Source organism: Aplidium turbinatum, chromosome 1, assembly GCF_918807975.1.
Source record: "Aplidium turbinatum chromosome 1, kaAplTurb1.1, whole genome shotgun sequence".
Lineage (NCBI taxonomy): Eukaryota > Metazoa > Chordata > Ascidiacea > Aplousobranchia > Polyclinidae > Aplidium > Aplidium turbinatum.
The window spans coordinates 24,986,442-25,005,283 of NC_137472.1; positions in this window are offsets into that span (position 1 = coordinate 24,986,442).

The following is an 18,842-nucleotide window of genomic DNA, read 5'->3' on the forward strand; positions in this document are numbered from 1 at the left end:
GCAATGGTAAGATTGTTAAAATCGAAGCAGAAACAAGCAAGTTACAAATAATTTAATAAAGACATATAATGATCGCAGACCTGGGGAGACTTGTATATTTACTTCAATTCGGAAATGCAACAAGTCATCGGGCGTTATTTGCTTGTGTTTAAAGCCCGGTTGCTCGCTTTGTGAAAAAGCTATCAACCTCAACTTTTGCTTGTTAATAGACAGAGATATGTTCTTTAAATTAGCGTTGATTAAATGCTTGTATCTTTAAAGTTATTTTTCGTATAAATGGTTAAACTCGGTCAAGTTCAACTCTTTACCTAGGAAATATTTTTACATTTTAGAGTCTGGCTTAGCTTTATTTGTGTAGACGATAGCTTGTGCTTTCCAGCAATGGTTCAATTGTAAAAATCGAAGCAGAAACGACAGAGATATGTTTTTGATTAAATGCTAGTATCTTTAGAAGTATTCTTCGGATAAATAGTTAAACTTGGTCAAGTTTAACTCTTTTCTAAGGAGATATGTGGTGTTTTTCGGGCCTGTGTTACATTGCTTTGCATAGGTGAGATCTTCTGCTTTGCAGGGCTGGTTCAATTGTAAAAATTGAAGCAGAAACAAGCAAATCACAACTAATTTACTAAAGGCGGACAGTTGCATGCTTTTTATCGTCATGATTGACTGATTTCACCCCACTTTTATACTATTTTTTTGGTGGATACCTCCTCCGTGACGTCATCGCCTTTTTAACCAAGTGGGAAGCTTGTAAACCAGCTCCCAATTTTGCAATGATGAGTTCTCATGCACATGTCAAGGGATAACAATAGCCTATCTGTAAGCGTTTTAATCTGCAATTGAGTTTAGATACGAAGCGGAATCATTGTGCGACGCCCTTGTAAAATTGAAACTACGCACCAAGAACGTGGCGACGCACAGTTTGAGAACCTCTGACCTAGTTTTTTCCGAGTTTTCCCGCGCTTTTTGGATGTCGGAAGCAAGATTTTTGCTCTCCAGGTCCAAGTTTAAAAACTGGATTTGTGCAAATTTAGGACCTGGAGATAAGCTAAACTCAAGAAAATATAAAGGAAAAATTACAATTTCATCTTCTTCAAACGTTTGCAAGGAAATTACGAAGTGGAATGTCAGAAAAATGTGAAAAAAAGAGAAGACAAGAAGTAGGCTTTCCAATGGAAATTCGGTCAAATAACAAAAACTGCTTGTGTTGGACTAAGATGTGATTATTTATCCTTAAAATACAACTTTAAATTGTGCAAATTAGTTATTTTTGTCATCAAATTGCTCATTAAATTGTAATATGTTGAATGGTAGCCTAACTATATTTTTAGAAATAGTGCTGCCAGATCTTTTTTTTGTACTAAAATTCGTATCATCAAAATTATTTTACATCTGCAGCTTTAATGTTTTATACAAATTGTTGCAACTATAATCGTTCTCGTTAATTTGCTTTTGACTACAATTTTTTTGTTGTTGTATTTTTATCACTACCTTTTTGGTGGAAATATAATTGCATTTAAATTTTAAATCGCCATAAATTATTTCACTTGTAACTTTTGGAAAGTGAAATTGATTGGACAAAGTTTATTTGAACAGAAAGTAGTAGCCTATGTCTTTTTTTTTATTATGCTTAATTATATCTTTATTTTTATTTACTTTTTTCTGAATCCGCATGGTCAGACTGAGCCGGTTTCCTGCAATTTTTATTTTTTTGAGTCTTTTATGACATCACAACCAAGTTTTGAATGCGAGACTCTCAAAAGTAAAAACTTCGGGAAACTTGTCACTTTTTGAATTTCTTTTGTGTTAAATCGCCCTTGCTGCTCTAGCAAGTGTTGCAGGTCTATCTTATTATCGACGAAATAAAAGTTTTATTTTTTCGCTTTCTTTTCTAGGTTTGGTGGCTGTGCATTTTTAAGATTATGTTTTTCAAACAGTTTTATTGATGCATATTTTAAACCTTTTGGTTTTGTCATCTCCTTTTGTTGGTGTAAAATTCGTGTGATTACTTTATCGTTTTCTACATGTTCGCGCCAGCAAAGAAAAATAAATTGAATTGAATAGGTTGTTTAACAGAAAAGCCAAAACTTTTCAGTTTTCAATGTTGCTACTGATAGTAGCAGTAGTAGTGCAACCTATTTATTTATCTTCTACTAATCCGACAGCGCAACAGCTTAATGTAATTATATTTATTCTAATATTAAAATCTTTTAGTCTTGAAGCGCTGTGCTAAAATTTTTTAAACTTTCTTGTCTTTTATTGTATATTTTTGAGATTTTTCTGGATGTAGCATAGGTGGTACGCGAGCACTGTATGAAACTGCTAAATGGTACGTGAATAGAAAAAGTTTGGGAACCACTGATCTACCCCAATGAATTAATTGCCAAGGCGATTCGATCATTGTTCATCACAAGCCGCCACCCGTTTGCTGTGATCGGTGAATACTGCCTCCACCAAATATGCTGTAGCTTTCTCATTTCTGCTCGGATTCTAACAATTTTACTATCGTTGGATGGCATTATGCTTCATCTACCCGAATGGATTAATTGCCAGTCTAAAGTAGGCATTACATTTATGTAGCGCTAACTTAAACTTTACTATTTTGTACCAATTCTCAGCAATTCAATTTTCAAAATAAAAATACCAAACCAACACAAATTAAAAGAGTATGTCTTGTTTTATTAACCTAACAACTTTCATGTTTATATGTTATCTACAAAACGAGCAATCGTTGTTCAAACGTAACTGCTCGACGAAGCTTTCTACCAAAACAATGCAAACACAAAGCGATCAATTTCGAGTGTTCATTATAAGCCGCCCACAGTTTGATGTGATCGCTGAATAGTGTCTCCACCAAATATGCTGTAGCTTTCTCATTTCTGCTCGGATTCTAACATTTTTACTATCGTTGGATGGCATGATGCTTCATCTACCCGAATGGATTAATTGCCAATCTAAAGTAAGCATTATATTCATGTAGGGCTAACTTAAACTTTATTGTAAAAATTGAATTGCTGAGAATTGGTACAAAATAGTAAAGTTTAACTTAGCGCTAGATCAATATAAGGCATACTTTAAACTTGCAACCAATTAATTCGGATAGATGTAGTATCGTGCTTTCCAACGATGGTAAAATTTCTCAAATCCGCGCAGAAATGAAAAAGCTACAGCACCTTTGTGGAGGCAGTATTCACCGATCACATCAAACTGTGGCGGCGTAGGCTGTAATGTACACTCGAAATTGATTGCTTTGTGTTTGCATTGTTTTGGTAAAAAGCTTCTTCGAGCGGTTACGTTTGACAACGATTTCTCGTTTTGTAGATAACATATAAACGTGAAAGTTGTTAGGTTAATAAAGCAAGACATACTCTTTTAATTTGTATTGGTTTGGTATTTTTATTTTAAAAATTGAATTGCTGAGAATTGGTACAAAATAGTAAAGTTTAAGTTAGCGCTACATAAATATAATGCCTACTTTAAATTGGCAATTAATCCATTCAGGAATTGGCAGAAATGAGAAAGCTACAGCATATTTGGTGGAGGCAGTATTCACCAATCACAGCAAACTGTGGGCTGCTTATACTGAACCACGATCGAATCGCCTTGAAAAATGCGTTGGAAAAAAGCTTCGTCGAGCGGTTACGTTTGAACAACGATTGCTCATTTTGTGGATTAAATATAAATGTGAAAGTTAACATATGAATAAACCAAGACAGACTCTTTTAATTTGTGTTGGTTTGGTATTTTTATTGTAAAAAATGAATTGCTGAGAATTGGTAAAATATAGTAAAGTTTAAGTTAGGGCTACATAAATATAATGCCTACTTTAGATTGACAATTAATCCATTCGGACAGAAGAAGCATAATGCCATCCAACGATAGTAAAATTGTTAGAATTCGAGCAGAAATGAGAAAGCTACAGCATATTTGGTGGAGGCAGTATTCACCGATCACAGCAAACTGTGAGCGGCTTATACTGAACCACGATCGAATCGCCTTGAAAAATGCATTGGAAAAAAGCTTCGTCGAGCGGTTACGTTTGAACAACGATTGCTCATTTTGTGGATTAAATATAAATGTGAAAGTTAACATGAATAAACCAAGACAGACTCTTTTAATTTATGTTGGTTTGGTATTTTTATTGTAAAAAATGAATTGCTGAGAATTGGTAAAATATAGTAAAGTTTAAGTTAGCGCTACATAAATATAATGCTTACTTTAGATTGGCAAGTAATCCATTCGGGTTGATGAAGCATAATGCCATCCAACGATAGTAAAATTGCTAGAATCGGAGCAGAAATGAGAAAGCTACAGCATATTTGGTGGAGGCAGTATTCACCGATCACAGCAAACTGGGCGGCTTATGATGAACAATGATCGAATCGCCTTGGCAATTAATTCATTCGGGTAGATAAAGCATCGTGCTTTCCAACGATCTAAGCAGAAATGAGAAAGCTGGAGGCACTATTCACTACAAATATTTAAAAATCAATAGCCATTCCGCTTTCACTTCTATTCCGCGTTTTTGCACCCTTACTAAAAGTAGTTGCGTTTTTTTGCATGACGTCACACATTTTCATGACGTCACTGACCAAGGCGGAAGATGCTAAACCAGCACCGAAATTGATGGTGAACTTTGAGTTGTTCTTTTAAATATTGAGCCGAACATACAGCGACTGTGCTCATTGAAACAAGCGTAAATATCTCATTAAAATAAATTATAGTTTTTTTTTTACATTTTGAAAATGTGTCGGCCGAATAGACCTTTTGCACATTCAAAATCACCAGAGCGTGACGTTTGAGTTACGCGGAGTCTGAAAGTTCAGAATCGCTTGTTTTCTACGGTTTATGAAGGCGTTTCTTGTTATTGCAAGCAAGCGTGAGGTCGCTGGCTGGTTAAAGTAATTTTTTTGTGTTTATGAATTGTTGTATGTTATCGGTACACTTCAGTTCTTGTTCGTTTTAATCATCGTGTTGGCTAACAGACTGGGAAAGGCAATTTAGGACGGCCATTGTGGAGCATGTGCATTTTGACCGGGAATTATGGATCACGTCAGTGGTACCTTGTCTTGCAACATTTTATTTTCATTCTGCATAACATATGCAACAAACCAACCACACTTCATTGGTGATGCCAAGCATAGTCACTGGTATTTTCCTGTCAAAGATATGAAATTGACGAATTTTTTTTATGGCCCGCTCTCTACATGAATGCGATGGCGTGCAATACTTCGTGTATTCAAGTTCAAGACTTCGTCTTCACTCATTTGAGGCTTACCTAGGAAGGGTGAGATATTCAAATGTAGACCAATACCATGTATGCTAAATCTTTTTCTATAAGAAACCCTTTATCGGCCATAACAGCATCATTGAAGTGCAGTTCATTAGCAGTTATTTTCTGCTTCAAAAGGTGAAAAATCCACTCCTCTGACATATTTCTTTGTCACTTACATTACCAGTGTACAACTGAGATACAAACATAATACCCCCATTTCTTGGATCAACTCCCACTAATCTAATGCCTTTGTAGTGTTCGTACTTTTATAGTTCGAGTACGTTTACGACTGACGGTGAAGTGATCGAGCATGGTGTTTCGAGACGTAGCCTACTTCAGTGCAGTCGATGACGATCATGGTGCTTGTGTAGCCTATTCCTTTTTGAAGTCTGGCTTCATAGCTGCTATGATAACATCACGATGACGGAATATGTTCAAACTAATCAACCTTAAGTACATGAGATGCATTCATGAATGAAAAGTACGGTGTACAGTACCGTACGAATGCAGAACTAATACCAAACCTTGTGCTTAAGTCTGTATAAAACAAACTCAGGAGAAGCTTCATCAACACCACGAAAAAAATCAATCTTCCACCGCTAGTCTATGTAGCCTAGATGCAGTGCTCCTGTATCATTTTGAGGTATTTCGAAAGTAGCATCGTCATCAAGTTCTGCATCAACATTTTGATTTGCATGCTTAGCTTTTGAAGCTGTATATAATACAGGAAATTCTTCCTATCTTTGCCTGGGAAGATCGCTTCCAATACAGTAAAGAACTGGTCGAAGGTTAACACTTCTGTAGCCTAAGTTTACAACTTAAAAAGAGTTTTATTTTCTGGAAAGTTATACTGAAACAATGATACACGCCTGTAAAGACCAAAAAAACAGCTCAAGCAAACGTTAAACAATTTATTCGCCTGCAAACCACGCCACTAACCCTATCACACAGCATTGCAAACAGCGGCTAGTCGTTCACGACTCCAACGTCACGCTCCGTTGGTTTGTTATGCAAAAGGTCTATTGTACCGCACAGTTATAAAGAATTTTTAAGTGTGCCGTGAGTAAATAAAGGTTGCGGAGCACTGCCTGTTCCCGACAATTATTCACCAAATCAAACGTCATATAAAAACCGATATGGTCTATTGAATCTTATCGTATCACGTCATGGAATTTTTCCTAAAAAATGATGCAATCTTGGCTCATTGTTCCTAGACTGATAAAATATTGCATCAGCCGCTTTGGACACCTGTTTGAATGACTTCATAATTGTCTTTCATTATTGCGTCACAGTACTGCGTACGTGAGTTTGAGATATTGCAAATCATTCTGGTTATTCGTAAAATTGTTTGTTGGAAGTCAGTCGCATATTTAACTGTTTGCTTGGTGCTTGCTAGCTGGACAAATTTTCCGTCTTTTATCTAAGTAATCTGTTCTGTAGTGACAAGTTTTAGTGGTGTACGGCGTTGCATCCAATTTCGACAGCCAGGTGGCTAATTTTACAGAAATACAAATTTGAATAGACGTTTCGAAGGAGTGTTTCTTTTTCGGTCATTACATGCAGACGAACGGATTCGGGAATCTTATGTTACAATTTTCCCTCGAAGAGATTATGGTTTACCGCTGTGACCATAAAAAATAAAAGACGATTCTCTGGCTAGTGTTTGTACGGAAGCACAGGCAAGACATAAAAAATAAAAGACGTCGCTTGTTAGCTGGTAGGCCAAGAAGAACTTGAAGCAAGAAATAATAAAAGACTTTACTCTGTCTAGTGTTTGGTACTGCAGCAAAAAAAATAAAAGACGAAGTTGTTGGTTGGTAGTCCACAGAAGCAAAAGAAAATTAAGGACTTTTCTTCTCAGTTGGTACTGAAGAACTTCAAGTGAAAAATTAAAGGCGTTTCTTTGTTGGTTCTGAAGAAAAAACAACATTGACATTCATTTGAAGAAAAAAGATTAAAGACAATCGATCCGTGCTTGAAGATTCAAGTGAACGAATCCAAGCAAGTTTTGTGGAACTCTAGGACTTCATATACCCGTACAACTACGGTATCGTGCATTTAAATTCTTTTTGTATTTTTACGGTCTTTGCAGTTAAGTTTTTTATAACTTAATTTTGTGTGTTTGTGTAACTTAATTTTTTTAATTATTAAATTTATCCCCAACATTTAATATGTCTACCCTCGGTGGCGACAGGGACTCGACCGCCGTAGACTCGACTGAGTTTAAGCCTGATGATGTTCTTTGCGGTCGGGCAGGCCATTCTGGGGAGGGACCCAGTAACGATGAGGCTAAGTCAGTTCGAGAGGCCCGGAATCTTAGAAGGGATATTTTGACTCAAATTGGGGAACTTTCTTTAGCCCTAGGTTCTTTGAGTGATAAGCAGGAACTGTTAATTTTTAGATCTAAGTTCTCTACTTTGGAAGAGGATTTACGGCATTTCCATGCACTTTTGACTAAAATTTTTAACTCTGCAATCTTGGCAGAACTTCGTGATAGGGTAGACCCCGAATTTAACTCGTTAAAAAATAACTTTGAACAAAAAGTAAGTGAGTTCTCAGATATGTTGGATGCTGACATACATCCTGAGGATAGCGCCTCAAATGTAAGCACAAGGATGTCTACGAGTTCGTCTCGGATAGTGGCACAAATTAACACAGCTAAGACGAGAGGAGCTCCAGATACAAGCCGAGGCCGAAGCGAGAGCTGCTGAAGCCATACGAGCTGAAGCCGTACGAGCAGAGGCCGTCGCGAGAGCTGAGGCTGAAGCAAAAGCTGCTGAGGCCACCGCGAGAGCTGAAGCCATACGAGCTGAGGCCGTACGAGCAGAGGCCGTCGCAAGAGCTGAGACCGAAGCAAGAGCTACTGAGGCCGCCGCGAGAGCTGCTGAGTTTGCACTCAAAGACGCTCAGTTGAGGCTGAACAACGTAAAGAGGTAGCTTTGGCTGAATATCGATCAGATGTGGGCTCCCGGCGTAGCTCCAAGAAGGACTCTTCTAGCCATTCCAGAAATGAACATCAATCGCGGTTAAATTTACATAACCTTTTCCAGACGCCTGTTCAATCCGTAAGTGAACCAGTGCAATCCACATCTTTTCAAGCTATTTCAGGAGGTCTCGGGGCCGCGGCTAAGTGTCTTCCGAAGGCTGAAGGGCCAAGGCCTGTGACTTATAACCTAACTCCTCTCCCAGAGCGTACAGGTCACGGGGCCGCTATCAGAAGTAATGTTTTGCCCCCTTCACAGTTTTCTGCGCCGCTAGTTTTTGATCGCTCAGCTACACGTAATTTGGGTGGCTGTGAGAGGCGTAACGCGTCTCCTGATTTTACGTGTGTGAGGATCGTGATCGGGCTGTGCATGTGACTGAGCCCACTCAGCCCCTTAAGGGATGTAGTTTGTCTTCTCCCGCTAAATCGAGTTCTCAACAACAGGATTGCTTTTTTGAATACCAAAATAGTAGGACGTTTTTCGATAAGGCGGCCTTGATTGGTTACGATGGTAATAATATGTTATTTATCTTCTTTAAAAATCGTGTTACGGCCTTAATGGCAGCTTCACCCTTTAAAAGAACTCGTTTGACTTTGTTACAAGCAGCTTGTGTTAGAACAGCTGCGCAAACGATTGCTAATTTGGTTTCCGACACTCCTGGCTTGTCAGAAGAAGACAGGATAGAAATGTCGTTAGCTCGCTTGTCCCAGCGTTTTGGGGTTCGTGGAGGTCTTTTCGCCGAACCGGAAATTAGAAAGTATCGCTATGGTAGCAAATTGACTTCGACCTTTTCCAGTGATTTGAAAGAGTTTAAAGATGAATTGTTGCAGTGTCTGCTTTACGCGCAAGCTTATGGTCAGCGTGATAAATTAGAAGGACGTTTTGTTTTGGATTTGGCTAAGCGACTCCCGTTTGACGCTAAACAGCGTTATCTTGACTTTTTAGGTGATCAGTATGGCGGTACTGATGAGCCTACTTTTCAGAGCTTGTTTGAATTTGTAGTACGGGAGGAAACGCGCAAGTCGACTGATTTTAGCATTATGCTAATGGGCGATTCTGGTGAATCGCAGCATTTTAAAAAGTTTGGCAAAGGAAAATTGCCTTCATGTTCGGTTAGGCAGACGTCGGTAAAACCCCATGATAATGTGATTTCAGGGAGTTCGCAGTACTCGACTGCTGTTGGCGCACCGCGCGGTGGTGTGGCCAGACGTAGAGACATACCGGCATGTTTTTATTGTTCGTCACATGGTCAAGTTGAATATCATTTTTTGTCTAATTGTAAAGAATTTTTGCGCTTGACACCTAAAGATCGGAGAGATGTCATTGTGAAAGCTGGCAAATGCTTGAATTGTTTGCGCCAGCATATGGTTAGGGATTGCGTTCATGCAAACAACTGTCGTCAATGTGGCCCTAACAACGATAGGAAACACTATTTTCTTCTGCATGATTTTTATGTGACGTCACGTGATTCTCTGGATTCGGTCGGTAAAGATGATGCAGGTGCCAGAGTTCCTGTGCGTAATGTTAAGATTGGAAATGTTAAAGCAGCCTTTAACCGCATTACTGCTGCTCGTGTTTTGAATCCAATGACGGGCAAATCGAAGTTGGTGTATTGTCAGCATGATCCTGGTTCGCAGTTGACTTTTGTTTCGAGTGATTTGGTCTGCGAACTTAACGTTAAACCGTATGACAAAGCGTCGTTTAAAATGGATACTCTGGCTGGTCAGAAACCTACTTGTGCTAACCTTGTTAAACTCAACATCCAGTCGTTAGAGACGGATGAACTGTTTTGTGGTGTAACTTCGGTGGTTAACCCAGCTTGGGCTGACGATGTGAAAACTTTACCACATAAGCAGGATTTAAGTGGTTTCCGTCATTTTCATGACGTGAATATGTTTCATTTGAATGATTGTAGTACTGTAGATGTACTGATTGGAAACGACAACGCTTATTTGATGTGTGCTAAAGAAGAGCGTGTTGGTGAGAATCGTAGTGAACCACATGCTTTGCTCACCCCTCTCGGTTGGTTGGCTTGTGGTGGTAAGTCACCCTTAGTTGAAAGCGTTGCTAAAGTGTGCAGAGTGCAGACGTCTTCAGAGTCGGATGTCATCTCTAGCTTTCAGCGTAAATTTGAGTCTCGTGATATGGAAATAGCAGACCTGAATAAAGTCATTCAGGATTTGACCTTGCAAAATGAAACCTGTGAATTGTCTCGCAATGATATTTTGGCTAGAGAACTTGTTGAACCGAATATTGAGTTGAAAGATGGTCGATTTGAGATACCTGTTCCATTGAAGGAAGATATTGATTTACCTAACAATTTTGTGCTGGCGTCAGATAGAGCTGCTGCTTTAAGGAAGAAGGCTTTAAAACAACCTGAACTTCGTGATTTTCTTACCGACACCATGAAAGATCTTAAATCTAATGGCTATATTGAGCGTGCTGGTGAAGCAGAAAATCTAAAGGGATTTGAATGGTATCTACCATACTTTGTGACGTCTCAATTAAAAAAGCGTGTTGTTTACGATGGCAAGTCTGAATTTCGAGTAACTTGTGTTAATGATGTAATGTTTTCGTGTCCTGACTTGTTAAACCCTCTGGAAGATCTCTTGGCTAGATTTCGGCTGAGTAGATTTGGTTTCGTGGCCGATATGACTAAGTACTTTTTTCACATTTTGGACTGTTCGCTACGTAAGCCCAATTTCATTGAACTGCTTACGTACACAGGCAGTGCCGTTCGGATCGTGAACAAACGCCCTTTGGTACTTTTGAGTGACGACCCTAGAGATTTTACTGTCATCACCCCTGCCTCACTTTTGACCCCATACTTAGACCCATACTGTGCTGTTGGGCAACCACATGATCGTGACCAATTAAGAAGGGATTATCGGTTCAATTTGTCACTTTCTCAGCAGTTTTGGAGTAAATGGATCGATTTTTACTTGCCAGGTTTTCAGGGCCGGAAAAAATGGCTAAAAATGGCCGAGAATTTGGAGCCTGGTCAACTTGTAGTGGTAGGTTCTCTCCAGGACATTGGTAAACGTGGAAAGTATCAACTTGGGAGGGTGCATGAGGTAGTTCCACAAATTAGGAAAGGGAAGCCTGTGGTTCGTAGAGCTAAAGTTGCCGTCTGCAACTATGATGAGAGTACGGGGAAAGTGAAAGTAGACTACGTGTTGAGGGATATTTCGTGCCTCGCCCCCGTAAAGAACACCTAAGTGTTAGGGTTTGAGCCTGGTTTTGTCTGCGGTGGCTGACACTTGTCTGAGCCCAGAACAGTCGGTTATTATCGCAACCATTGTATATATCGTCATTTTAGCGTGTAGGCTACCTATGGTACCAATTTCATGTATCGTCGTGTATTATTCTTATTGTTGTTCATTCTTTGCATGCCCTTTGTATTTACATATTAACTTAAACGTGAGTGATTCAAACAATTTGTGTATCGTGTGTTTTTATTCATTGGCTCACAATTGTCGTCAATTTTTTTTTAGTTATGCCATGTCAGACTGTCATAACTAGGGGTCGCTATGTTCCCGACAATTATTCACCAAATCAAACGTCATATAAAAACCGATATGGTCTATTGAATCTTATCGTATCACGTCATGGAATTTTTCCTAAAAAATGATGCAACCTTGGCTCATTGTTCCTAGACTGATAAAATATTGCATCAGCCGCTTTGAACACCTGTTTGAATGACTTCATAATTGTCTTTCATTATTGCGTCACAGTACTGCTTACGTGAGTTTGAGATATTGCAAATCATTCTGGTTATTCGTAAAATTGTTTGTTGGAAGTCAGTCGCATATTTAACTGTTTGCTTGCTAGCTGGACAAATTTTCCGTCTTTTATCTAAGTAATCTGTTCTGTAGTGACAAGTTTTAGTGGTGTACGGCGTTGCATCCAATTTCGACAGCCAGGTGGCTAATTTTACAGAAATACAAATTTGAATAGACGTTTCGAAGGAGTGTTTCTTTTTCGGTCATTACATGCAGACGAACGGATTCGGGAATCTTATGTTACAATTTTCCCTCGAAGAGATTATGGTTTACCGCTGTGACCACTGCCATAGACTAATCTATGCTCTAACCCTAACCCTCGCTGATCGCAGTTTCCGCCAACATTTTTCCGCAGTTTCCGCTAACCTTTACCCTAACTCTAACCATAGAGTAATCTATGCTCTAACCCTAACCTTCGCTGATTGCAGTTTCCGCAAACATTTTTCCGCAGTTTCCGCTAACTGCAGCTTCCGCTTACCCTAACCATAGAGTAATCTATGCTCTAACCTTAACCCTCGTTGATCGCAGTTTCCGCAAATATTTTTCCGCAGTTTCCGCTAACCGCAGTTTCCGCTAACCCTAACCCTCGAGTTGTTTGCGGAAAATCCGATCAGCGACTTCGGCTTTGTGCTATTAAACTGCGATCAGCGACTTCGGCTTTTTTAATTTTTTCTCTCGATCTTTTCAGGGTACGAACTGAGGGTACGAACTGTTCAGGGTACGAACTAGGTTGTACCCGTCCACTTTGAAATGCACTGCAAACACATTGATGCAGCCAAACAAACATAGGTGGGGCTACTTTGAACACTGTCCAAACTTATGCACACCGACATAGCGCTAAGTCGCTAAAAAAACACAAGATAGCAAAAAACACACTAGAACACTGGGAGCAAGCCAAAAACACTAGATCTAGAGGAAAACACTAGGAGTGGCACCACTGATTACTATTCAGCTGGAAAAGCCAAAAGAAAGATGTCGGCGAGCCGCATGTGGCGCGCGAGACGCAGTTTGCCCACCATAGGGCTATATTATGAAGTTTTGCTTTAACATGAGTTTTCAGTTCTTCAGCTTTGTTTTGGACATTCAAACAATTTCATGTACAGTATTGTTCGAATTAATTGAAACTGTCAAGAAAACAGGCTGAATTTGTGTATAGGCTACAGTAGCTTAATTGGTTTATTGCGATAATTTAACAGATGTGTAAACTATAGTTTAATAACTAATGTGGCATCCACCTTCTTTCAATGCAGTTGAAATCATGGCAAATAAACGTATTCAAAAATTTTACTTCGGCAGTTGCAGACACCATTTTGCACTCTATAGTTTAACGTCGACAATTTTACCACAGTAAAATTATGCTACTGTAATTTTGAAGGCTGACCCTCGCAATATGGGAAACAAGGGACGGAAAACAGTGCAGGGCTACAGGATGCAACCTAGTTTGTACCCTAAACAGTTCGTACCCTGAAAAGATCGAGAGAAAAAATTTAAAAAAAGCCGAAGTCGCTAATCGCAGTTTCCGCAAACAAACAAAAACTCTTAGGGTCGAATGCAGAAAGGTAGCTAAAAATAAACCTAACTTAACGCCAAGCTCTTCTCAGGCAAGCGGAGTTTCAGTCAAGCTCGGTTTAAAACTTGAGCGCGCTGCAGAAACTAATTTGCAAGGTCGCTTGGCCAAGCCTCCCTTTGAGCTGCGCTTCATAATAAAACTGGTTTTAAGCCACGTTTTTGACGCAAAGTGTGACGTCACTCGACTTGCGATGGTGATTTTTGAAACCTACCCGACAAATAAAGTAATTGTAAGTTTAGAAGTTGTTCGTGTAATTAGGGATGCTTTATTAATGACATCATAATACTTTTTGTTACATCACAATTGAATTTGAAACGCAGTTTCCAGGTGGTGGTGGCAAGTTAGTAGCCTGTTGTAAGACAAAGCATGTTGACAGCAACTAGCAAGCATGTAGTAGACAACAATAGCAATTTCTGCTATTTCCTTCTTATTTCCTTCATTTCCTAATTATAATCTTTTATTTTTGCCTCAACATAATAGTCACGACACAAAATTCTGTATCACTGTAGGTTACATCATTATACATCAACTACAACTACATCAACTCAACCTGTCTGGAAAACCGCGTCCAGAGGGTTCACCTTACCTGCGGTCGAAAAACGAAATATGTAACTATGAAATTTGGAACCTGGAATGTTAGGACTCTAATGGATAAGTCCAGCTCAAATAGGCCAGAAAGACGAACTGCTATCATTGCTCGTGAACTACAGCGTTTCAACTTTGACATCGTGGCTCTTAGCGAAACCAGGAGAGCTGGAGAGGGCCAACTAAGAGAAGAATGTGGCAATTTTACTTTTTTCTGGAAAGGCTATGATCTTGTACATCCGAGAATCCACGGCGTAGGTTTTGCGATTAAAAATTGCCTCCTCCCAAAACTGACAGAACAGCCAGTTGGAATAAACGCTCGACTGATGACACTCCGAATCCAATTGGCTAACAATCAACATGCAACTGTTATCAGTGCTTATGCCCCCACACTTGATGCAGAGGATGCAGTCAAGGAAGCTTTCTATAACCAACTTGATCATGTTCTTTCCCACACTTTACGAGAAGACAAATTTATTCTTCTTGGAGACTTTAATGCAAGAGTCGGAAAACAAGTGGATCTCTGGAGAGGTACAATTGGAAAAGAGGGAGTGGGAAAGGTCAACTCTAACGGAACCCTTCTTCTCACTAAGTGTGCAGAGCACAACCTGGTGATAACCAACACTTTATTTCGCCAAAGAAACCGCCTGAAAGTTTCTTGGCAACATCCGCGGTCAAAACATTGGCATCTCATCGACTATGTAATTGTAAGATCTCGTGACCAACAAGATGTGCTCCTTACTAGAGCTGTCACTGGAGCCGATGAGTGCTGGACAGACCATCGTCTCATTGCATCGATTCTTAAGATAAGACTACATACTAAATTAAAACATCACGATCAAGCAAAAGTTCCACACAAATACAATATTGAAGCTCTTCAGGACACGAAGTCACGTGAGACTTTTCAACAGTGCCTCCAAATTCGTCTTCAGGAAAATTCGATTTCTGACTCTGTTGAAGATTGCTGGAATCACCTTAAAACGGCTATTATCGACACATGCAAAGAAACTATTGGTCATAAGAAGAAGAACCACCAAGATTGGTTCGATGAGAACGATAAAGTTCTTAGGAAACTAATCGATAGAAAGCGAGAAACCTTTATCACGCTCCAGAATGACCCTCAATCTGATGTAAAACGTGACCTGTACAAAAAATGTAAGGTTGAAGTCCAAAGAACTACTCGTATTCTCAAGGATGAGTGGTGGGAAAAGAAAGCCCACGAAATGCAACAGCTGGCAGACGCCAATAACACACATGGCTCTTTTAATGCAATGAGAGAAGTCTACGGACCATCCACGCATGGACAATCCCCTCTGAGAAGTAAGGATGGAGAAACGATACTTAAGAGCGAAGCCGACATAAGATCTCGATGGAAGGAACATTTTGAGGAGCTTCTCAACCATACAGCTGTTATTGACAAATGCGTGATTGACATTATTCCCAACATGACACAAGAAGACTCTCTTTCTCAGACACCATCTCTCGGAGAGGTCAAAACTGCCATCATGGCCATGAAAAACAACAAAACAGCGGGCCCTGATGGAATCCCAGCAGAGATTTACAAAGTAGGTGGCAGTTTAATCCAACATAACCTTCATCAACTGCTAATCAAAATTTGGACAAATGAAATTGTTCCATCTGATTTCAAAGATGCTAATATCATCACCATATACAAGCGCAAAGGTAATCGATCAGAGTGTGGAAATTATCGTGGGATCTCTCTGTTAGCAACTGCTGGCAAGATTTTAGCACGTATTTTGAACAATCGCCTCAAGCTGATATCCGAGAAGATCCTTCCTGAATCTCAGGCTGGCTTCAGGCCATCGCGTAGCACCACAGACATGATATTTTCCCTCAGACAATTGCAAGAAAAGTGTCGTGAACAACATCAACCACTGTACATGGCGTTTATTGACCTATCTAAGGCCTTCGACCGCGTCTCAAGAGATCTCCTGTGGGATGTACTTTCGAAATACGGATGTCCAGACAAATTTCTTCGTATTCTGCGTCTTCTTCATGATGGTATGTTTGCCAGAGTACAGACCAGCAACAACAGTTCTGAACCTTTCCTGGTTAACTCTGGAGTGAAACAAGGCTGCGTAATAGCACCAACTCTTTTTGTAATTTTTATTGCATCTATCTTGGAAATAGTCCACCATGACCTTCCATCTGGCATTGACATATCTTACCGCATGGATGGAAAGCTCTTTAACCTCGCCCGCTTTAAAAGTAAATCAAAGACTACAACACGGAGTATCATGGAGTTCCAATATGCCGATGATAATTGTGTAGCAGCACTGAGTGAAAACCACCTACAGCAGATTCTGAATGCTTTCCATCAAGCATACAAGAGGCTTGGACTTAGCGTCAATATCAACAAGACTCAGGTCCTCTTTCAACCACTTCTTAAAGATCGTACCAGTGCTCTGCCAGAAATCCTCCTTGATGGTACACCTCTAAAGAATGTGAAACACTTTTGCTACCTCGGAAGTGGAATTTCAGACAACGCTGATCTTCAGGATGAAATACAACATCGTTTAAATTGTGCTAGCACTGCTTTTGGAAAACTTCGCTCACGAATATTTGACAACCATAACATACGAAAAAGTACAAAGCTCGCCGTCTACAATGCAGTAGTTATCACAACACTACTATATGCTTCCGAGACCTGGACCACCTACCGAAACCATATTAAAACTCTTGAAAGATTCCAACAACGCTGCCTGCGCAAAATTCTGAATATCAGCTGGGAAGAGAAAAGAACAAATTTAAGCGTGCTAGAAGAGGCTGAAACAACAAGCATTGAGTCCCGCATTATTCGAAATCAACTCAGATGGTGCGGGCATGTAGTGCGAATGCCAGATCAGCGTCTCCCTAAACAAATGTTCTACTCGGAATTGGCTAAGGGTAAGCGTTCGGTAGGTGGACAAAAGAAGCGGTATAAAGACTCACTGAAGAGCAATCTTAAAATGTGTAACATCAATTATACAAACTGGGAGGAAACCGCAGAGGATAGGCTGCTTTGGAGATCTGCCACTCAGAAAGGTGTTGCCACGTTTGAGAAGAGCAGATCTAAAAGGTTAAAAGAAAAAAGAATGCAAAGAAAAGAACGACAATCACACCCACAACCAACTCTCCCAAAGGATCTTAAATGTACCAAATGTAACCGAACTTTTAAAGCCAAGATTGGACTAATTAGCCATTTAAGAACTCACCGTTAGCTTTTATTTTATTGCGAAGGCCATCATCCTCGAAAACGAGGGATAGCCATCACATCATTATAACATAGCATGATGCCCTTCCGTTCCATTGTTCTTTGTATACCTGACACTTGTATCATTACTCGATAATGAGCTGAAAGATGAGCATTATCGCTATATGTTGTTTTAAAACTATTAAGAAAATGGGTCTTTCAGCAACAAAAGTGCCCTTTTTTCATAATCCTGCCCCCCCCCCCCCCCCAGTGAAAACTCGTTCCGGCGCACCTGCAAGTAGCAGTTGTTTTTTAACACCTTTGTAACTGAAAAATAGCAGTGAACCAAAATATCTGGAGGTTTGTCAAGGGGCTAAATAGGGACATTTTACCTGTAACTCAAATAAATCTGGTCAGAATTTTATCTTTAAAATATATCTATTGATTTATAAAGTTTTCCATGGTTTTGCTTCGAACTATCTGGACACTTTGCTTGTTCATTATAAACCTGCCAGAACTTTGCGTTCTCAACATCAATTGCTCTTGTGCAACCCTTCATGTAAGACACAATATGGAAATTGTACCTTCCCAGTTGTTGCTGCCAGTTGCTGGAACTGTTTGCCTATTTGTGTGAAAGAAGCTGAAAATTTAAATGAATTCAAAGCTCGCTTGAAAACGTTCTATTTCAATGAACATTATGACTGAAAGTACCGTATTAATTATCACCATTGTCATGTACAGCGCCCAGGAGCATGGTTTGACTGTGGATGTGGCGCTATATAAATATTGTTATTATTATTATTATTTAACCTGGTCGTATGAAATGCTGCTAGTAAGCTTCAGCATTTCCAGAAAGGCCTACAGTGTTCTACAGACGGAGAATGCACATTTTAGCAAGCTTCAAAAAGTGCTCTGCACGATGGACTGATTACACAACTTCACCGCAATCCTTTGAAATCCAGGTTGCAAAAATGCTTAAGTCAAGAACCGCCGCTGTTAAGTCGCCTTTTTCGGCGACTTAAATTGGTGGCTCAAAACCTGGAATGAAACGAGTTTTAAGCTTGGCTTAAAGTAAGAATAGTTTCTGCAGCGCAAAACTCGACTCAAGCCACTATCTAAGCTCGGCTTGCTTAAAACTAGTTTTGAGCTACCTTTCTGCATTCGACCCTTAGGGTGCAGAAACTATTCTTACTTTAAGTAAGCAGTGAACCAAAATAGGTCAGAATTTGGTATTTAGAATTTCTGCTGGCGATGATGGAAACTTTATGTAGGCTATGTGTTTTTCCTTGCAACAATATATGCTGAAACTTTTTTTACTGTACGCAGGGCGTAGCCAGACTGCAGAGCAAGGGGGCCAAATTTTTTTTAAGGGGGGGCAAAAAAATTTAAACGGGCAAAGTCATTATAATGTAGCTGTTGCTCGAGAATGTTGGGATTTTGCCAGGGGGGCGAC